The sequence below is a fragment of the Watersipora subatra genome, chromosome 7 (assembly GCF_963576615.1).
Source record: "Watersipora subatra chromosome 7, tzWatSuba1.1, whole genome shotgun sequence".
Classification (NCBI taxonomy): domain Eukaryota; kingdom Metazoa; phylum Bryozoa; class Gymnolaemata; order Cheilostomatida; family Watersiporidae; genus Watersipora; species Watersipora subatra.
The window spans coordinates 18509062-18528181 of record NC_088714.1 but is presented as its reverse complement, the minus strand read 5'-3'; the positions used below and the strand labels follow the sequence as shown (position 1 = coordinate 18528181).

The following is a 19120-nucleotide window of genomic DNA, read 5'->3' as shown; positions in this document are numbered from 1 at the left end:
TTATGGTGAACTAAAGGATGTTTTACTTTAATAGCTACATCAAATCGATCATGCATAAAGAGTATGGTGAGTTTCAGTTTTTAATAATTTCAATGAGGCTCACTGGAATAAATTTCACTGAATTTCGCTGGCAGCTTTGCTGCTCTCAGTTAATACAGAATAAATGGATCGTTGACTCAAATCAGTGTCAAATCTGCAGAATTTAAGGTTGTTTTTTGAAACGTTTAGATTATGGGATTAGCATTGCTACCTATTTTTTGTGTTTATTGTAACAGAATATTTGTTTAATTATACGGATATTAGTAAACAATAGTAAACAGTTAGTAAACAATATTTAGGCATAGTCTATTAGTTCAAATTAGTTCTATTAGTTCATAAAAAACCTTTATAATTATTGGCATTGTTCAGTTGACTAATATAAGCTTAGTTTATAAAAATACTATTGTATTACTATGATAATGTGTTACTAAACCAATAATTGGAAACCAAATTTATTTATTGTTTTAATATTGAAAACGGACAATTAGGCATCATCATTGGTCATAGTTACCCGCGACAACATTATACACAAAATAAATATCCGTAGGTAGTGTCTTTAAGTAGGGAAAGAGAAAAGGAGCTTCAAACTAAATAACCCGTCTTTTTAAAAGCTGAGATAATTTGAGGAATTGTTTTTTCATTTGATCTTATGCCCTAAAAAGCTCAACTGAGCAGTTTTAGTTTGTTGTTTCCACTTCTGGTTGAAATAGAATTCCAAAACTATTATCGCTTTGTGTTTGATGCTTTCATAATAACTTCAAAGTTTCGTCGATTGGGCTAGTAGTTTTTGAAAGGTCGTTAAGACACTGAGGACATTTCAACCCGACAGAACGATGAACAATGGCTGCTGACAGACCAGTAGCCTTCGATCCAAAATCTTCACTCTGTGTGTCATGAATTCATAACACACAGAGTGAAGATTTTGGTCATAAAAGTAAAGTGAAGTAGAATTACATAATTTCATATAAGTTATATTTTTTGTCTTTTTGTGCTTAGCATCTGCTCAGTATAATTTTAAGGTTTTTAGTCAACTGTCCTACTAGCTCGTGACATTTGCTGAAATACTGACAGCATTTCTAACTGACAGCAAAATAAAACTGGCTGCTGTCTGAATATTGGTTACTCATGACATTCGGATTTAAATTCTTGACAATCAAAGCTTGGAATACAAAAAGTTAGAAAGCTTCTTTTGAGAAACAAGAGCTTTACACTAAAACTAGTTGGTTTTTCTTATTCATAACAAATATACCTCTTCTGTCAGACTTGGTCTACTGCAACCATGTGTTTCTTTGGTTTTCACTAAATGTGTGAAGAATTATTTACTCTATTTAATTTCTGTTTTCTATTGCATTCTACAAATTTAGAGTTTCAAAATGATATTTAGTTCTAAAAGTATTGAGCTATTCTAAGTACTTTCATAGTTGATGGAAAGCTATTAATATGACATCAGGGACCCGGCTCGTATATACGAGGCGAGGCTTGAAGCGATTAAACAGAATTTTTGATTTTAGTCATCACAAACAGACCGTAATGACTTTAAACAAAATCATTAGACATTCTGTCAGATTTTCAATATAATCTATTAGTAATAAGGGCTCATGATGTTGAGGTTATTCCCAATTAATGATTCCTTTATTGGTTTATTTTAGTCTGTTCTTTGTGCAGGAAAGTTACTCCATATAATTTCATAAACTGCTACTCGGCATTCAATCATATTTAGAAAAACCTACAATGGTTCTTTATAGCTGTAGCAATGATAACTTAGCTTTAAATTTTTCTATTCATCAATTTTTATCCACCAAAATATTCCAGCAACGTAAGCAACGCTGAAATTAAAATGAAAGGAGAGTAACTCGAAGAAGCAAGCTACAACGTTGGTAAGTATCAGCAAACTAAAAATAGCTCAAAATAGTTGAGTACTAGACAGATTACCTAATAATTGCTTTTTGGTTTTATTTTAAGGTGTCTCATACCCCCAAACCTTCTGTGTTAACTTAGTCTATTCTTTCAAGTAACAAAAGTATAAGCATCATGAAGTTTAATCACAATTACCTGAGGCTAATAAATCACCTTTTAAGCAGCCAACCAATCAAAGGCTTTAAGTTCTAATCATGAGCTTTATATGAAATAAAAAATCAAAAGAATAATATATTCTAAATTAATAAATCCCATTTTGTCACTGCCTGTCTGTTAGCCTGTAAACGTGCGTTTTCGCTTTTTTCAGCTGATCTCATCCAAACTTTACATGCATATGCTCCGTGCCTCCCTCTAATTTGCTAATAAGAATTGGTTTTAAACTAAACTTGTGGTTTCTTAAAGCAGTCTCTCAAACACCCGCCTGCAGACTACCAGATTGAAACTAAAAGGCCCTGGGCAATGCCACGCTTGCTGCAAGTTTATTCTAAAACTACATCAAAAACTGTTCAGGCTTCACCATAATACAATAAAATGCAAACATTTAAATCATTGATGCTTCAGAAATGAAACAATTTTTGCAAAGTTTATCAACATTGTCAAAGTTTTGACTCAAAAAAATTTAAATCTTACTAGTTAACCAATTTATCAACTCCGTATCATGAAGCTACCGTATTATGAGCCGACGTTGTAGACACTCAAGTTAATCATAAGCTAGTCTGAAACCACTATTAATTCTTGCTTGACTTGCTACCAAAATATGTTGTTTGCTCTTATAAAGTTCCATAATAAGTCTATGACATGACATTCACGCATTTCTTGTATTTCCATAATATTTACTTACCGTTCACCTTGGTCTCTTATCACTTGAGGAGGTGGCTCACCAAACTGACCACGAAAGTTGTTCTCATTGGCATCCCGGCCTAATTGGGCATCAGCATCTACATGAACAACAGGCTATGTTAGTAACATGTAAAATCAGATCTGAGGTTTAAAGCTGACATTAATTTTATCTAGCAGATAACATTAATATAATTTCAAGTATCTGGTTTAAAGCTTCAAGATTAACTTGCGCAAAATTCTAGTAGAGTTTATCAGAAAGTATCAGTATTTTTTTATCATTTGCGATTGTTTTTTATGTTTGAGGTGATTTGATTGCCAGGATGTTTCAAGAAACAAATTTACAAAATTTGATTGCGGTTAAAACGCTCAAACCTACCAAAAGTGCTCTTATGACATTTATAGTTGCAAGGAGACTCGCAGAATAGATACGCATAATGCTGCAATTTGAACGCAATAGCTGATATCAACTACAGCAATGATAACAGCTAGTGATGTTATTTCTGCACATATTTTTTTCCAAGTGTTTTAACCATGATCAGGTTTTGTCAATTTTAGTTTTGAAACATCCTGGCAGTCAGATCACTTCAAACATCAAAAACAATCGTAAATGATAGAAAAATACTGATACTTTCTGATAAAATCTACTAAAATTTTGTGCATGTTCATCTTTAAAAACAGTTTTGCTGTACTTCTGTGCACTGTTTTACTGTAGCACTTCTGCACATGAATTTACATTCAAAGTCTGCCTTCTGCATAAATCTAAAAGAAACTAGTAAACTATGTCATGCTAACTAAACTTTTAGTAAGTATTTTCAATATGCTTATCCAAGGTTGAAGCAATTTGTTCCACTCAAATGTTCAGCAAGTTACCTCAGCATGACTTTGATTTACCTGCTATCAGCACCAGCATTTCTGCTTATGACTATTTAATGCAAGTATGGTTGTGAGAGATGCTTGTGAGAGGTAGTTGTGAGAGATGGTTGTGAGAGATGGTTGTGAGAGATGCTTGTGAGAGGTAGTTGTGAGAGATGGTTGTGAGAGATGGTTGTGAGAGATGATTGTGAGAGATGGTTGTGAGAGATGGTTGTGAGAGATGCTTGTGAGAGGTAGTTGTGAGAGGTGGTTGTGAGAGATGGTTGTGAGAGATGATTGTGAGAGATGGTTGTGAGAGATGGTTGTGAGAGATGGTTGTGAGAGATGGTTGTGAGAGATGATTGTGAGAGATGGTTGTGAGAGATGATTGTGAGAGATGGTTGTGAGAGATGGTTGTGAGAGATGGTTGTGAGAGATGCTTGTGAGAGATGGTTGTGAGAGATGGTTATGAAAGATGGTTGGGAGAAATGGTTGTGAGAGATGATTGTGAGAGATGGTTGGGCAAGGTAGTTGTGAGAGATGGTTGTGAGAGATGATTGTGAGAGATGGTTGGGAGAGATTTTAAACAAGCACCAAATATTGTGTCTTTTCTCTCTTTTTACAATTCTCAAAAACTTCCTGTCAAGTTTGGACACAAATAAAATAAGACCACGGAGTAACACCAATTTTTTGCTATGTAAAATTGAAGAAATAGTAAAGAAAATTCTCGCTGTAATAAGAACACGCTTACTATTAGTTATATAGTAAAGACAACTTTCACTAGTAGTTATATAGTAAGGACAACTCTTACTAGTAGTTATATAGTAAGGACAACTCTTACTAGTAGTTATATAGTAAAGACAACTCTTACTAGTAGTTATATAGTAAGGACAACTCTTACTAGTAGTAATATAGTAAGGACAACTTTTACTAGTAGTTATATAGTAAGGACAACTCCTACTAGTAGTTATATAATAAGGACAACTGTTAGTAGTAATTATATAGTAAGGACAACTCTTACTAGTAGTAATATAGTAAGGACAACTTTTACTAGTAGTTATATAGTAAGGACAACTCCTACTAGTAGTTATATAATAAGGACAACTGTTAGTAGTAATTATATAGTAAGGACAACTCTTACTAGCAGTTGTATAGTAAGGACAACTTTTACTAGCAGTTGTATAGTAACGATCGTTTTGATTGTTATCCAAGTTGCAGATATTATCAGACCTTTCTGTAATGCCCTCTGTTTTTATTGCATTTCCAAATAGAAGCAAATAGCTAGCTTTGCTTGGTCGTTGTATTTGTTTCACCCAGTTCTTATGTATTAAAAATTGTGATGTGTCAGAAGATTTTGCATTTCTATCTATTTTCTATATCAAGAATCCAGTAGAAAATAATTTCATGAATCTATTTTGAAGCGGAAACAAACTCATCAGTCCCACAATTGATAAACTTTCGCCCCTCAATGTTTATTTAGAGAGTTGAACAATGCGTGTTATTTAAGCAACCTATCGTATTGTAATTCTTCATATTTAGATAGCATGTTACATAAAAGATAATGCAGAAACATAGGGTAATAAAGGCCGGCTGGAAACTTACTGCGAAATATGTTGGCATCAAATTGACTCGAAGCTGTTGCCAGGCATCCAAAGAAGAACAACCTAAAACACATAAATATATAAAAGTTCAACAGCCAACAAGACAAAGTTGGGACTATCTAACTACCTTCTAACTACCTGCTCACACTGGTCAAACATAATAATCTTGTTGCACAAAAAAGAAATTGTCACAAATCATTGAAAATTTCATTACAAATTGTGAAAATTCTTAAATGCTTGTTACTGTGTGTAATTTGTTTTTTCTTAATATCATTATGACTATTTAATATCTTTTAAAACACCGCATACTTACTAGCCATATTGATGATGTAAGCTATGGTTGTTCTCTTAAAACCTACCAACAGTTTGAGAGATATTACCTAAATTAGAGTAATTTACATTTTAGCCTTGAAAAATCCCACATTGAGGTCTAGTTATTGTTTATTAAGCTTGGACCCCTATATAAAGTTTGGAGATAAAGTCAGCAATTTATGGTATTGAAGTGTGTCAAATGTTATTTGAACAGGCATAAGGCAAATGAAAAAACCAAATGCGGTAAATTATTATTTTCTAGTTTTTTGTATTGTTATGCGACGTAATGAAACTTATTTTTTATATGATATGCATCCCAAAGTTATAATAAAAAATTTTTAAAATCCTTTTGAATTCCAATTATAGATTTTCTAACAGAAAAAAATTTTTATAAGATAAATATATCATTATGACTTCGTTGGCTGAGCACAAAATTGTTGTAACTTCATATAGAACATAAAAGAAGTTACAACAATTTTGCGCTCAGCCCACGAATTAGAAGGCTATGCAAAAATGTGTCATGATACAACATGGCAAAAACCAAGACCATACAAAATAGGATTACTTACAAACTTGTATAAAGCATTACACTTATTGGTCTTCTAACAGCTGAAACAAATCCAAACTATTCTCCCTAGTCCTGCAAATATTCCTGATTATCAAATAGACACACCTTTTTATATGACTATCATGTGTGGGTGGAGCTAAAATCATTCATGCATAGATTTCAGCAGAAGGCGAAGCTATCATTAATGTTGGCACCCTTCAGTCTCGTTGAATAATTCAAAAGTGGCATTTATGGCGCTCTGTCACAGGTGCCTCCTTTTTGACTTGCTTAACAAGTTTGCTCTTTTATTCTTTGCACGCAAATTAACCATTCTTATAAGAGGTGAACTTATTGGAGACTAAAATGTATTTATTCATCAACCTTGCACAATATTATGTTTGTACAGTTCAATAAAACTTGATCGGTAAATTTTTTGTAGGACTTGCCTGCTTTGTTGAAAACTGAAATTTTATAGTCTAGATTAAGCAGGCTTAAGACCGATAAGTTTGTAGATAATTGAATCCTCATTTAAGTTGTCTAAGAGTTTTGAATCACTCTGAGAAAGTCTAGCAAATGACCTTGCCTTGTTGCAGATAGCATCAGTTGCTATGGAAACACTTCCAGCAGTTAGTTGAGTCATTATGTATATTCTGGTAGCTAATAGCTATGGTCGCCAGCTAGCCATGATCACTAGCTAGCCACTTGAGCAGCTCAGTAGATCAAGTGTCAGTGTGTTGGTTGTGACTCCTAGCTATAAAGTGTTAAGCTAAAAACAGTTTTGATTTCAACTTTGCCGAAAGAAGATAACAATTTCAAAGTACTTAATCAGGTTTTCAAGCAAAAAGCACCTGTGTGCCTTTTTGTACTTTGGACAATCTAGAAAATCATCTTCATCGGTAGAGGGTACACACAGAGCCTTTTAAGCAATACAAATAATAGACCTAAATACTAAATTGTAGGATGTAACAGGCTTCTGATTATACCTAATACATCAACATCCAACTAAAACGCTTGAAAATCTAAATACATGTATGTTTTGATGTTTTGAATCTTGCCGATTATCTTCCTTTTCCGATATAGACCTGTTACAAACAAACTATTTCTAATCAGTGAAGTTCATTTTTTGCTGTAAATATTTGTAGATATTTACATTTTTGATTGCACAAAGGGGATACATCTGATTCGCATAGCAAGTAAGATGTCATGTGAGCTGCTGCCAAATAGCTATTGTAAACCAATATCTATTTACTGCATTGACTCACTGCTGAAGAAGCATTTGAGGCTAGTAATTGTCAGCTAATGCCTCATTCCAGAAAGTTCTAGAAGCGCAATCAACTGTAATTCATGTTGTCGTGAAGCTAAGAAAAGTGAAGCTGCACTTTTTGGTGATTATATCCTTACAGACTTCATCCAAACGAACTCACCTTACAAATCTACAATTTAGGTCATTATTCAGAAATATTTTTAAAAATGACTTAGTGTTGGTAGATCTTTGCCTAGCTTCAACTGTTTTTAACAAAGAAACTGAGAATGGAGAACTTTAGAACTCACTACAATTTGATCGATGAACAGCTTTGACTAAGCTATGTTTAGATTTTACAGCGTTTCTTTTTTGATGCCATGGTTTTGAATTTAAATTATTTGAACAGCAACTAGACAAAAAGGTTAGTAAACACTCAACCTCCAGCTTTTGGAGTCAAAGTAAGTAGTTCGCTACAACTGATCACAAAGTGAAAATATATATACTCTAATGATGGCCACTTAACCACATTTATATTTAGGTCATGAAGATAAATAAGTCTTTGTTTTTATGTTCTCCAACTGGGCACGCATTCTTTTAAAACTATTCGAAAAAGTGTGAGATAGCCTACACTATAAGTTGACCTGGTATAGTTTAGACGCTAGTAACTATACAATGTAATGTAAATAGGTAGAATAAGCATAGCTATCTTTTTGGTGAAAAAAACCACATAATATATAATATCCAGTTTAAATACCTGATTTTAGTTGCCGAGACAATATATTATGTGCAGTTGGTTATGGCTCATCCTTGCACACAGCCCAATGTTGACATGAGAAAATGAGTGTTTAATCTATAGAAATTCATCATGATTATGAAGTAAGCGGCTTGGATATCTCTATCACCAATTGAACTAGAATTACTGTTTACTGCTAAAGGATTGGTTAACTTAATGAACTCATGTCAATGCTAATTGCCGAATTCTGGTTTTAAAACTAAACAACAATTAGTTATTTCCCATGTACTAGAGTTGTATACTTTTACCAGGCCTCTGGTTAAAGCAAGCAAATTACTTTTACTTACAATAATTTTGAAATATGATACTTGTTATGGCACTTCACACAAAAACACAATGGCAAAAGAGCAGTTTAACTTACTTATGATGTCAAACAAAACCTTCTGTCAGACAGGATTTAAAAATGTGTTACCTAACCGTAAGGAAGATTTGCATTTCTCAGAAAGCTTAAGCTTTTTTGTATAAGCATCTGTGTTTAAGCTTTTGTTGAGAGAACACGAAGTGTTGTTTTAAAGCTCGAGTGTATTGATATGATGGCTGAGTAATATTGATGTTTGACTTGTATTTTGCTGCTTATCTTAACATACCTTAACATTACTTTAACATAACACATTTTAAGGTACATGTGGCTTTAAAGTTAAATTGCTAAGTTTGTGTCAAAAGATGATCTATTTCACATTAGAAGAGACCGCTAGATTGTTAACGTGCTAATGTCAGATCAAAAAAGGTTCATGTCTCTCAGAAACTTGTAAATTCTGCTTCCTATATTTAGGATGACTAAGAGTTAAGAATGATGTTGTTTAATGTCTCAGCATCAAACAACGCCCAGATTCCCAAGCTATTTAGTTGCAAACTTGATGAGAAAAAGATTATATCAGACTATCAGCTAATTTTACTCAAGACCATATGCTTTATCTTCATTTGTTTTTACTGGGGTTTTTCATCTTTTTTCAATTGAGATTTGCTGATTTTTAGCAGAATTTTATATTCAAATGTAGTTAAGATGTAAATCTAGAATTCAAGTTTCCCATAGAGCCTTCCGATTTTTGCTTTAGAATACTAGCTCACAGATAAGGACTTCATGGAGTGTTTTGTCAGACAAGAGGTAAAATAAGAAAAGTTTGTGGTGACCCTTTCTGATAGTTTAAGTATAGGTGATATGTATGTACAGACAGCACATACATCGTATGCCTACATATAGTCCATGCATATTTTATATATATATATAATATACATATATATAATGTATCTTTACCATGCTCATACCACAAATAAACCGTATCTCTAAAGTATATGCATAGATATTCAGTAGTCTTCAGTTCTGCTTAATGTTTATTGTATATTTTTCTAAGGCTATTTTAAGTAAACAGTTGAGCCGTAGTAAAAAAAGAGCGAGTTCTTATCTAGTAGCACAGAGACTAGAAAATTCATTTCATTGCACTTTTATATAAAAATATAATTGTGAAGATATATATACAATTCGATGAGTGATTACGGTTTTATGACATACTTTATGTCATGATTCTGATTTAATAACTTGATAAAAACTACCAACATCAAAGCATCTCTTCAGAATCAACAAACTTGTTAATGTTTCAATCCCATTAAAATTTTTGGTAAGTTTGCCGGAACTTTTAATGAGATCATAAATTTACAATGTAAGAGCTTTGAAGAATCGTACCAAAAACTTGAAAGTAGGAGATTGTAAGCTCTAGGGTAAGGTCAAGGTCGAGTGGTTAATTTTGATTTAAGGTGCTTATACAGTCATAGAACGACAACCGAAATACAAGTTGCACTTCAAAAAGACAAGTGGACAAGCCCGACCTTGTTCGAGTGAACAATACAACTTCAATTTCTGATTTTTATTCATTTTTTCTAGTACTTTCTTATTCCTATATTTTATAGTTTATATAAACATATGCTCTATTTCTATACCTAGTACTTTAGTACCATAAATGAGCAGTCTTTATCTTTATTGGCACAATTATTCTGAGGCTTTGGAAGGTAGTTGATTAGATCAGTTGGTTACAGCAACACTTTAATAAATGGAGAGTAATGGGTTCAAGACCTAACTTGGCTGATATTTTGTCATCTCATTACAAAATTGTATTTAACCTATTTCTCTCTTTCACCAAAATATCTTTTTTCAGACTTAATGCCTTCTTGGGGCATTGATCCCAAATTGTGTGTGAAAAAAGTGTTGACCCCGTAAAACCTGGGAGCATAAAAAACCACATGCAAAATTGCAGACAATTTATTTAATTAGAAATTAGTTTCGGTAACAAAAAACCAAACCAACAAACGAAAACATTTTATATATAGATATAGAAAAGTGTATGAAGTATCTGTTGGTAAGCGCTAACGGGTAACAATTTACAATAACCAAGAATGAATAACATGTCAGCACTGCTTTCAACCAGTCTCATTTCAAATAATTGTATTGGCTAGTACGTGACTGAGTTACATATTGGCCTACAGTCTGTTTTGGCCAGCTTTGTATACCTATGGAAAAATTCAGTGATAACGGAGCTGTATTGAAACAATGGCAGCATCAAATCTTTCCATAGCGACATTAACATGCTGGTTTTGGCGCCAATACCATTTAAAGTAATCTCCCTAATCTGATCATATCACTTTTTGCATTGTTGTTCTGCTGTTCCGGATGATTTTTGAGTGTGAAGCACTCTCTTGTGCATGACAAAGATAAAAGACATTAGCACTTACCCGGTGCACTCAATGGTGGTTGAGTTTTAAGCTTGCTTTTCTACGGAGCTAAGAGGGGTCAAATATATACAATGCAAGGAAATAGTATGGGAAGTTGATGTTAAACAGTTGAACAGTTTTAATTAATATCATCAAGTACTTACATAACTAATATATAAATTATATTTTGTAAACTGTCAACTTTTTTACAACAAACACTCATAAATAATTATATTAGAAATAAACCTTACAGAGTTAGCAAATAACCGTTTTTGGGATTTAAGTGATTTGTTGAAAATGTAACTGATTGTTTGTATAATACTGTTTTTCTTGGTATCCCACAACTGCTTTTCAAAATTTGATGTCCTGAAATGTTATATGTTATTAAAACTGTTCAAGATATCACAAATAACTAGAACAACCTAAAATAAAACAGATTTATTCGTTAAAACTCTTCCGATTAAATCAAGGTAACAAAGAAATGTTTTAGCATCTGAAAAATGCTGTGTTTGTGTTAATGATGTAAGGTTTGTCTGTTTGAACTACCTTGATATCGTAATAATCTCCCATTATGTAAAAAGCTGCAAACTGGAAAGTAATTTTGACAATTTTGAAAGCCAAGGGCACTTAATAAAAGACATGACGAAGGGTGCTACAAGCACTTTCCTTTTTTGACTTTACAAAATGTATAAAGAATGGCGGTCCTTGGCAACTGCATGCTATCACAATGATTTTCAGAAGTTACTCCTTAGGCCAGAGTGTGAGAGAGAGATATTTTATGTGTTTTTATTTTTCTATCATTCATTTTTATTCATTTTCAATTTTAAAAAGATTTTCAATGAAAATTTTTTACTCCACGAGTCTTGAAGCTGCAGAAGCTGAACAACCAAACCATGAGGGACTACTGTAGTTAATAATTAATAGCTAAACAACAAAGCCATGAGGTACTACTGTAGTTAATAATTAATTGATAAAAAATTAAGATAGAGATGACCCCGCAAATGAGAGTAACACAGAACTTCTGAATATATCTGCTGTGGCTAATGTAATTCCGTATGAACCAATGAAGCAAAAGAAGTTTTGAACACTAAAAAGCACTAAACTGTACCGATACCTAGTAAAATTGTAAACACATAAACCGACGAACTTCAAATCGTGTTTGAGTTTGGATTACTTCAAGTAAAACAGACCAAAGCTAATTCTATTTCTAAACCTCTTCTTTCTAATGACAAAATTAACCATTTGATAATCTGTTTAACTTCCAAACCAAACCATTTTAATTAGCATTTAAAGGAAATTGAAATACACTTGAGCGTCATTATATTACTTATTATGTAATTCTCATGAAAAATACAAGCTTTGATTTTAAAAGAATAGTTAGCACTTCAATGCGCCGAATTAGTCATACTCTCCATTTTGTGATGCTATCTTATATGCTAGTCTCCGCTTTATCTTATATTTCTACAAAATTTATTATGCATTACTAGATACGTTTTCCACATCACAACTTCAGACCGACTTACCTTTGTAATCTGTTTATACTTGTCTTCCTTTGTCCACTGATACTTTACTTAAGTTTCTGCCATGGCAAGATAACTTCACTAGAATTCTATTGGCTCTTCAAGACTATGTCGAGAGAGAGAGAGAGAGAGAGAGAGAGAGAGGGAGAGAGGGAGAGAGGGAGAGAGGGAGAGAGGGAGAGAGGGAGAGAGGGAGAGAGGGAGAGAGGGAGAGAGGGAGAGAGGGAGAGAGGGAGAGAGGGAGAGAGGGAGAGAGGGAGAGAGGGAGAGAGGGAGAGAGGGAGAGAGGGAGAGAGGGAGAGAGGGAGAGAGGGAGAGAGGGAGAGAGGGAGAGAGGGAGAGAGGGAGAGAGGGAGAGAGGGAGAGAGGGAGAGAGGGAGAGAGGGAGAGAGGGAGAGAGGGAGAGAGGGAGAGAGGGAGAGAGGGAGAGAGGGAGAGAGGGAGAGAGGGAGAGAGGGAGAGAGGGAGAGAGGGAGAGAGGGAGAGAGGGAGAGAGGGAGAGAGGGAGAGAGGGAGGGAGGGAGAGAGAGAGAGAGGGAGAGAGGGAGAGAGAGAGGGAGAGAGAGAGAGAGAGAGAGAGAGGGAGGGAGGGAGGGAGGGAGGGAGGGAGAGAGAGAGAGAAAAGAGAGAAAAGAGAGAGAGAGAGAGAGAGAGAGAGAGAAAGGGAGGGAGGGAGGGAGAGAGAGTGCTCTTAAAAACAAATATGCAGGAAAAAATGAGAAATTAAAATGAAATATGTGCACTAAATGTTAAAACGTCTGAAATACTGACCCAGACGTGGCTCCTTGTCACTCTGTAATGTTGATTACTTTATGAGATACTAGCGGTAAGAAATGTGATATATTTCATTTTTAATCAGATAACCTGTGAGTGGGTGTTTAAGACACTGTTTCTCAGAAACTGGACAAAGCTTTAAAACAAAATATTTTAGTAGCCTGGCCGGAGACACAGAGCGTATGTATTTCAAAGTTTGAATGAAATCGGTCATAAAATGTAAAAACACATAGCACCTACGTAGACGAACAGACAGACACACAATGACAAAGTGAAGTTTATTAATATAGATTATCATTTAATATTTACATAGGTATCAATGCTTTTAGCTCAACTTCATGAAACTCAGTTTCTGTGAAATTAGAAAATTTTTAGTGTTTTTCCCGCATTTTTATTGTTTTTCAACTCTTGTCCATAGTAGGTATAACATGACTTATGACTTTTTTGACTAGAAAATGTTTATGACAAACTACTATGTGAATCATGATTCTGGCCGCTGGAAGCATAGACTTATTGTATTTTTATGAAGAGGTCATGGCCATTATTCATGGCCATGACCTCTTCGTAGACAAGTTCATGTCACCTTAACGGAAAATGAAGAAGACATGAACTTGTCTTCATAGACAAGACAATGTCACCTTCATGAACAAGTTCTGCTATGAGACTCTAAAGCTGCCACTAGGCGTAGGGTGTTGGCCATTTAGGAAAAGACCTACTTGTGACAACGACTTCCATTTTAATATAGAGTCATCCATTTTTGGCAGCAAATCTTATCAATCGACAAAAACAAACAAAAGGTAAGCAAATATTGTAAAAGTAAACAATAACTTTCAATTTTTGATACTTTATTTTAGCTTTAGAAATAAATTAAGAGTCGCTTGTCTTTGTCTGTACCTAGGCTTGTGGGAAACAACTGCAAGTAAATACCAATGTAGCAAACACGATGACTATTGCAGGTGATTAATTGACCAGGCTAACGAGCGGATTACAAGAAGTGATGCCATTTGTAGGAGTTTTTGCTGAAAATGTTTTTATCGACGTAGGCGTCGACCATCTTTTTGTATTTCATTGAACTCTAATCCCTGACCCATTAATCTGACTTTAGCAAGTACAGAAGTCCCAGATGTGGTCACTATTTCCTAACCTGTTTTGCAAGAATTAATATATGCATTTGTAGTTGTAATTTATTACGGTAGCATTTGACAAAAGTACCTGCTAACTAGCTGCCATCAAAGTCCTAACACACCATGCAAGCCTATCGTTAATGACTTAGAACTTAGACTTGCTGGTGTTTATTGGTATTTCTGGTAAAAGTCTTTTATATTCCTACCTCAAAATATTATTTACTTTTGTAAACACAACAAAACAGTAGAAAAATACCTTACAACGTATATTATTCTAACTTTTCGAGCATCAAAAGATGTTGGACGGATAGTGCTATTATCTTCAAAATATGAAATAACACCCAGACCAGAAGTTAAACAGTTTCTAGTGCCCATTTCCTGCGAGAGTGCGCGTGGCGTGTAAGTGCTTGGGGAGTTTGATAGGTATAACCTATTTTCAGTGAACTTTGCTAAACGTTATATGATTATGGGGCTCTAAGTTTATCTCTGTCACTTGTGTATTTCAATGAAAATATGATGAAACTAATAAAACAAACATTAAAAATAACACAATTCAGATCATTTAGTATCCTTGGACACTGATGCGTTTAGAGTTCTGTTTTAGTAGGTTATAGTAAGTTTGAAATGTACGTAAAGCTAAGAACAAGTCAGGCCAGGTGTAGATCTAAAGGGCACTTCATTTACAGTAGTAACCACTGCCGGAGTCCGGCAGCCTTGACCATTCCTCGCACAACTGCTGACACATGTACACGTAACTTGTTGTACAACTTTAATCTTATTGAGATGGAATCATTTTTCCTTATTTGATTCTCTATTCAGTGTCTGAACTCACTTTTATTCAAGTTAGTGTAGTCTTTTAAAATATGTTTTGTTTCATAAATGAATGTAGTTCTCTTCGTTTTCAAAATGTTATTCTTTGAACTAATCTTTGTTAGAATCGTAGAACTTCTGGTCAAATGAATCAGCTAGATCACTCATATTTACTGTCAAACATCAATCATGTTTTCGTTTAAACTCCTTTTTGCCAAGACAACCAACTAGCAAACCAACGGTTATGTGTACCGGTCAAGTAGGTATCTTCTAATTAATGGAACATAACCGTTGACGCTACAGTCATTAAATAGGAGCATAAATTCTGAATCTTTTTTGTGTCACTCTGAAAAGACTAGTTTTCTCTTCTGGCTATAGCAACTAAGGAAGTCGTCACCAACAATGAACTTGCACAAAATTTTAGTACATTGTATCAGAAATTATCGGTGTTTTTCTATTCTTTGCGATTGTTTTTGATGTTGGAGGTGATCTGACTGCCAGGATGTTTCAAGATTAAATTTGACAAAACTCGATCACGATTAAACCGCTCAGAAGAAAAGTACGTGCAAAAATGACATCACTAGTTGTTATCATTGCTGTAGTTGATATCGGCTATTGTATTCAAGTTGCAGCGTTCCGTGTCTCTATTCTGTCAGTCTCTGCAACTGAAGATGTCATAATCACACTTTTGCTTGATCTGAGCCTTTTAACTACAATAAAGCTTAGTCTATTTTAACTCTGAAACAACCTTGCAGTCAGGTCATCTCAAACATCAAAAACAATCACAAATGATGGAAAAATATTGATACTTTTTGATAAAATTTGCTACAATGTTGTGCAATGTTATCTTGAATAGTAACAAGCAGTCATTAAAGTGAATGCAACTCCAAGAACCCTTCTCTTTGAAGAGCTAGCATCGAGGTTTAAGGATTTTGCAGTTTACGCCAAGTTTAACGAGGCCCATTTTTTAATGTTACTTTAAAGGTTGACTTGCAACAAGATTCACATTACAGTTATTTGCTATCAAAAGATTCATCATGCCTTACTCTGTTGTGTTGTAGGTGCAAAATATGTGGAAAGGTGATTAAAAGCTCTTAAAAGCTCAAAAACGAAAAGCCGCCGTAGATTGGTATCTGTTTATTTGTGAATTGAAAGGCCATAAAAAAGCTCAATATAAAACTTATCGTAGCACTAGTTTATGACAAACACTTCAGGTTTTACCAAAGACCCCGTATCAAATATACATGTAGATGCACGCTACTTCACAGTTTTGTTTCGGGTTGAACTAATCGTCAAGTCGTAATCTGATCATGTGAACCAATACTTCGCAAACAATTTCTGCAGCAATTTTCGATTATCACAGGTGACCAACGGGCTCGTCATGATTATCAAACAATGATATGTACTCCTTCGAGCTAAGGTTAAAAAATTAAAGGAGTTTTTACGGTACATTGTAAGATATCACTGCTAAAAGTGACAGCATTACAATGACGATAAAATTGACGCGTAAGAACAATAGACATGGTTTTATTGAATGCATGAAGTATATTTGTGAAATATTTCGACGAATAAAGTTGCATGAAAGTGTAAACAGAAATCATTTCTCACAACTGCGTCACATTTGAGCCGTTTTGGAAAGAGAATCCAAACTATGGCGGTCTCGTGTGGCTGCGATTAACTGTTCGTTTTTGAGCTTTTAATAACTTGTAATCACATTCCTACATATTTTGCACCTCCAACACAACAGAGTAAGACATGGTGAATCTTTTGATATCAAATAACTGTAATGTGAATTTTGTTGCAAGTCAACCTTTAATTAAGAAAATCTTGACTGACAAACCTAAACTCAACAACCTGTGAGCATTCTCCCTTTTGCAATCCATAAACTGTAGGTGGTCTAGTGATGTAATACTTAGCTGTAGGTGGTCTAGTGATGTAATACTTAGTAAGTTAATTTTCTTATCAGAAGACATGGCATTATGATGATTCTATTGACTAATCCTCTCTCTGCACAAGATGCCTATCTTACAAATTACCATTTGTCATGGCCAAGTTAGGCTTCACCTTCAAGTAAAAATTGTTGTAGTGATGAAATATAGCAACACTTCTCCGCAGTCAGACAACCTGATCTTTTATGCATAGTTTTAGCATGTTGCCAAAATTTATTTCAGAAACATCCTACGTTGGATCTAATTATGGTGGGTGGCAAAAGCCTAGCTACATCCAGTGTGTCAAATAGTTGTCATGACAACAGTCTGTAGGAGATTGACTCGAATCATTAAAATTATCATGCTTGCTCAGCAACAGCATTTCTTAGTAATGGTAAATCCTGTTTAAGTTAACGTAGTTATCATGATTATCTGAGCTACATGAAACTCAAGCCTCTTAAGTACGAATTATAAAGTGGCTATAAAGACTAGCTGAAGCCTGAAGTGTAAGAGTGTATAATACGCATTTTTAAAGTGTTTGTGGGCATCTCTGACAACTAATGCGTGTCAGACAGTAATTTTATTAAGTTGTGCTTAAATTGTCAATCAACAAAACAGACCTTATCAGATCATCCCTATGAGATTATCTCTATGAGATTAACTATAATTCTTAAGGCTGGCTAACACTATATCACCGTATACCGGAGTTAATCCCACAATACTTCGGTGATCATCTGTAATAAAGAAACCCAAATATCTCAAACCCTTCCTATTTTACATCTGTGAATTGTCTGGAGCATGGCGTTCACATTATAGAATGTTGTCGTGAAAGTGAATAAATACTAGTCCCGCAGCAATGGCCATGAAAGAAAATGTAGATCAAGCAATCCGCCCCAGCCAATCACCATAGCCACATAGAATGTCATAGATGCTTGGCAAAGCATCGGGACAGTTTGGCAGATGCGGTCTTTCCCGACATCTGCGCTGCCTTGACGATGTTATCTGTTTACAGTACACATAGTCAATAAATAATCGCCAAGAGGACAACCCTGACATACAGTGATATAGTTTCAACCAGCCTTTAGTGACATTAAGCTTGCCAGGTACACTTCCGAAAGAACACAACTCTAGGAGCATCAGCCCTAGCAAGCCAGAGTCAATCTGCCACTTCTGTTACCATGGTAATAAACAGTACAGGTATAACTAGAACCAAGTAAAAAAACTAATTCTCAAATGGTAATCAAAGCAAAGCTTCGAAAGCTTGTAATAAACAGTCATACGAGTCTAAATCGAACCTCAGATATTAATGTTGCTATGTCTATTTCACGCTTTATTGTTACATGACTCCGATTACGCGTATGTCATTTGACCTTGACCTAGCTTATGCAAATCCTGATGATGACAAACTTATCAGTCATTTACTACTTTATGACGGTAGAGAACTAATGTGAATATTTTATTTGCTTATGATATGAGATACAAGCTTCAGCTATGACCAGTCGAACCAAATTGAGAATGAGCGAAGCTTTTCAATGGCTCCCTTTATGCCATCATTATGATGATGCTATGGTTCAACATTGGCTCAGTTTTTGAACCAGAGTTTGCAGAACATATGTTTACGGTTTGGCAGTGCGAGGGACTGTCCGAAACTTGCAGAACAAGAAGGCCATTAACACTAAAGTAAAAATGGAATGAATTTTTATTGCAGAAAATTCAAAAACTGCAATTCAATGGAGTTGAGGAAAGATTGCCATAATGGCAGATCAGAAAGTCAGCCAAACGCGTGTTCTTACTAGATTGAGGAGAAATGGTGTAGTCATACCACATTAACCCTAACTTAAAATGGTGTAGTCATACCACATTAACCCTAACTTAAAATGGTGTAGTCATACCACATTAACCCTAACTTAAAATGGTGTAGTCATACCATATTAACCCTAACTTAAAATGGTGTAGTCATACCACATTAACCCTAACTTAAAATGCGCTCTTGCTGGCAATCAGGAGAGGTGCTTTTCACACAAGATCAAAATCAGAGGTTAACGATCTTGACTCATTTCAAACCTTCAGCCAACTAAGTAATAATTAAATTTTCACAAACCCGGGTAATTGCTGGG

The 19120-nt window shown here is 34.7% G+C and overlaps 1 long non-coding RNA gene across 1 annotated transcript; it reads right to left on the bottom strand.

Moving 5' to 3' along the window:
* Positions 1 to 2796: 2796 nt before the first annotated feature.
* Positions 2797 to 6206, bottom strand: LOC137399391 (uncharacterized). The gene is made up of 3 exons (XR_010979154.1): positions 6131 to 6206; positions 5251 to 5312; positions 2797 to 2894 (listed from the first exon to the last, which is right to left on the bottom strand). It is a non-coding gene; the product is annotated as an uncharacterized lncRNA (long non-coding RNA).
* Positions 6207 to 19120: the final 12914 nt, after the last annotated feature.